At 40.7% G+C, this 3,882-nt stretch overlaps 1 non-coding gene across 1 annotated transcript; it reads right to left on the bottom strand.

Annotated features, from left to right (window-relative positions):
* Positions 1-1,474: 1,474 nt before the first annotated feature.
* LOC129014948 (U6 spliceosomal RNA) lies at positions 1,475-1,581 on the bottom strand. Its single transcript, XR_008494461.1, has one exon. It is a non-coding gene; the product is annotated as a U6 spliceosomal RNA (small nuclear RNA).
* Between the last annotated feature and the right edge of the window lie 2,301 nt (positions 1,582-3,882).

The following is a 3,882-nucleotide window of genomic DNA, read 5'->3' as shown; positions in this document are numbered from 1 at the left end:
GAAATGGTGGTATTTAACGGTACAACCTTTCTGGAGGGCAATTTTGTAATAGATATCAAAGTCTTTTTTTTATTTTTTTTATTTTTTTATTTTTTTATTTTTTATTTTTTATTATTATTACTATTATTATTATTATACTTTAGGCTCTATGGTACATGTGCGCAACGTGCAGGTAAGTTACATATGTATACATGTCCCATGCTGGTGCACTGCACCCACCAACTCGTCATCTAGCATTAGGTATATCTCCCAATGCTATCCCTCCCCCCTCCCCCCACCCCACAACAGTCCCTGAAGTCTGATGTTCCCCTTCCTGTGTCCATGTGTTTTCATTGTTCAGTTCCCACCTATGAGTGAGAATATGCGGTGTTTGGTTTTTTGTTCTTGCAATAGTTTACTGAGAATGATGATTTCCAATTTCATCCATGTCCCTACAAAGGACACGAACTCATCATTTTTTATGGCTGCATAGTATTCCATGGTGTATATGTGCCACATTTTCTTAATCCAGTCTATCATTGTTGGACATTTGGGTTGGTTCCAAGTCTTTGCTATTGTGAATAATGCTGCAATAAACATACGTGTGCATGTGTCTTTATAGCAGCATGATTTATCATCCTTTGGGTATATACCCAGTAATGGGATGGCTGGGTCAAATGGAATTTCTAGTTCTAGATCCCTGAGGAATCGCCACACTGACTTCCACAAGGGTTGAACTAGTTTACAGTCCCACCAACAGTGTAAAAGTGTTCCTATTTCTCCACATCCTCTCCAGCACCTGTTGTTTCCTGACTTTTTAATGATTGCCATTCTAACTGGTGTGAGATGGTATCTCATTGTGGTTTTGATTTGCATTTCTCTGATGGCCAGTGATGTTGAGCATTTTTTCATGTGTTTTTTGGCTGCATAAATGTCTTCTTTTGAGAAGTGTCTGTTCATGTCCTTCGCCCACTTTTTGATGGGGTTGTTTGTTTTTTTCTTGTAAATTTGTTGGAGTTCATTGTAGATTCTGGATATTAGCCCTTTGTCAGACGAGTAGGTTGCGAAAATTTTCTCCCATTTTGTAGGTTGCCTGTTCACTCTGATGGTAGTTTCCTTTGCTGTGCAGAAGCTCTTGAGTTTAATTAGATCCCATTTGTCAATTTTGGCTTTTGTTGCCACTGCTTTTGGTGTTTTAGACATGAAGTCCTTGCCCATGCCTATGTCCTGAATGGTAATGCCTAGGTTTTCTTCTAGGGTTTTTATGGTTTTAGGTCTAACATTTAAGTCTTTAATCCATCTTGAATTGATTTTTGTATAAGGTGTAAGGAAGGGATCCAGTTTCAGCTTTCTACATATGGCTAGCCAGTTTTCCCAGCACCATTTATTAAATAGGGAATCCTTTCCCCATTTCTTGTTTTTGTCAGGTTTGTCAAAGATCAGATAGTTGTAGATATGTGGCATTATTTCTGACGGCTCTGTTCTGTTCCATTGAAAAAATATGGAACGCTTCACGAATTTGCGTGTCATCCTTGCGCAGGGGCCATGCTAATCTTCTCTGTATCGTTCCAATTTTAGTATATGTGCTGCCGAAGCGAGCACGATATCAAAGTCTTAAAGATGCACACCCTTCGATCCAACAATTCCACGTCTAGGAAATTATTCTGGAAAAATAATTGGACTAGGTTGAAGAGCTTTGTGAATAGAATATTGTAATATTTATGATAGCCAAAAGATTGAAAGCAGTGTAAATATCCAACAGTAGAGAGTAGCTAAAGAAATTCTGGTACCAGTAGTAGAATTGGCCAGGTGCAGTGACTCACGCCAATGCTACTGGTTTAGATGTTAAATTGGTGGGCTTGCCGAGTGGATGGTCAGTGGAACCTTCTCTCTGCCACCTTGCTCTGCCCCAAGTCCTTCCAGCACTTTTGAAAGAGAAGGCAGGTGGATTGCTTGAGGCCAGGAACTCAAGACCAGTCTGGGCAGCATAGTGAGACCCTGTTTCTAAAAAAAAAAAGAAAAATTAAAATTAGCTGGGCATGGTGGCTGGTGCCTGTAGTCCCTCCTATTCTGGAGGCTGAGGTGGGAGGATTGCTTGAGTCCAGGAGGTTGAGACTGCTGTGAGCTATGATTGTATCACTGCACTGTAGCCTGGGCAACAGGGCAACAGAGAGAGACCCTCTCCACACCACTTTCCCCACACAGACAAATTATTTTTTTTTAATTTTTATATATTTAGAGGGTACAAGTGTGGATTTCTTACATGCATATGTTACACAGTAATAAAGTCTGGGCTTTTACTGTACCCATCACCCAAATGATGAGTGTTGTACCCAACAGGTAATTTTCAACTGTTCCTCCGCTCCTACCCTCCCACCTTTTGTAATCTCCAATGTCTCTTATTCCACTCTGTGTGTCCATGTGTACCTGCTGTTAGCTCCCACTTATAAGTAAGACCCTGGTGTTTGACTTTCTGTTTCTGAGTTACTTCACCTAGGATAATGGGTGGGGACACAGACAAACCATATCAACTGATAAGTGAAAAACTCATAGTATCATACCATGCATAAAATGGTCTTATATCTTGTTTAGAAAAAGATATATATTTAAAGGTGCAGAAGGCCATGCAGCTAAGTGTTAACAGTAGCTATTTAGAATGTAAATTAAATAATATAGGTAAGAATATAGGTAATATTTTTCTTTTTGCTTATCTTCATTTTATGGTTCTATTACAACTGATGTATTAATTAGCTAATAAAGAAGATAAAATAGTTATTATTGATGAATGGTGTTTTTTCTTTAAGTTCTGAATATTTTACTTTCCAGACCAAATTCCTAAAATTAAAAACATTTTAACATTTTGTGTATAACTTTGTCATTATACAATGTTATCATTATCTATTAAGTGCCTTCCTCCCCCAAGACGGTGAACACCTTAATGACAAAGACTATCTTATGCACCTTTATATCTAGGGTTTAGCCTGGAGCTTGGCACACAACATGTACTTAATAAATGGATGAATGAAAGAGTTTTGGGTGACTGTCTTTTTTCCTTTGTATGACTAGCCTATGGAATTAAACTCCTAGGCACACGGAAATTGACTGCAAAGTTCTAATTGAGCTATTGGTTTAGCTACAATTTCTAGTCTAGTAATAAATAACCCTATGAGGTATGGGTCAGGGTGGAATGAGTTGAGAGGTCAGGGAATAGAGGCCTCTAAAGGCTCAGAGGAAATGTGCTTCCCATGAGCTGACCACTACCTGTTCCAGTAGGGCTGACTTCTCCAGGTGGCCCTAGGGGAGAGAAGTCAGCCCAGCTGGAACAGGTAATGGTCAGCTCATGGGAAGCACAGGGGAGGTCTGTTATTCTGCCTCAGTTCATGGACAGTGGAAACTGGCTTTCCAGGTCTCAGTTTGTTTGTGTTTTTGTAGTTGTAATTTTGGATCTTATCTCAATCGGGAGGCAGGGTTTTGAAAGGCTTGCACTGATGCTAACTAGGGCTCGCTGTTTCGGTTTCTGCTGAGAAGCACTGGCATGCATTCTGTCACCTCATCCTCACTGCTTCCTAATGAGGTGGCTACCCACTTCACAGAGCAGGAGCCTGAAAAATGTAAGGCTACCTGCCCCAAGTTCAGACACCATGCAGTGGAGCTGGGATCCAGATGCAGACCCCTGGACCCCAATCCTGGCCCTTCCACCATGTGCTACAGAAGTTGAGGGGATGGTCTGAGGGTCTCCTTTCGGCTCCACCCTCTGTGGTGTGTCTCTGCCAGTCAACACATACCTGGGCCTTTCTGAATCTTCCCAGTTCTCTTGTCAAATAAGGTCTATTAAAAAATGGGCCCTCCACATTCTGTGATCACGTATTTTCTTTCCTGCTTTTGACTCTAAGTGAAGTCACT

This window comes from Pongo pygmaeus, chromosome 16 (genome assembly GCF_028885625.2).
Source record: "Pongo pygmaeus isolate AG05252 chromosome 16, NHGRI_mPonPyg2-v2.0_pri, whole genome shotgun sequence".
In the NCBI taxonomy this organism is placed as follows: domain Eukaryota; kingdom Metazoa; phylum Chordata; class Mammalia; order Primates; family Hominidae; genus Pongo; species Pongo pygmaeus.
The sequence above is the reverse complement of the archived record's forward strand: the minus strand, read 5'-3'. Positions and strand labels throughout refer to the sequence as shown.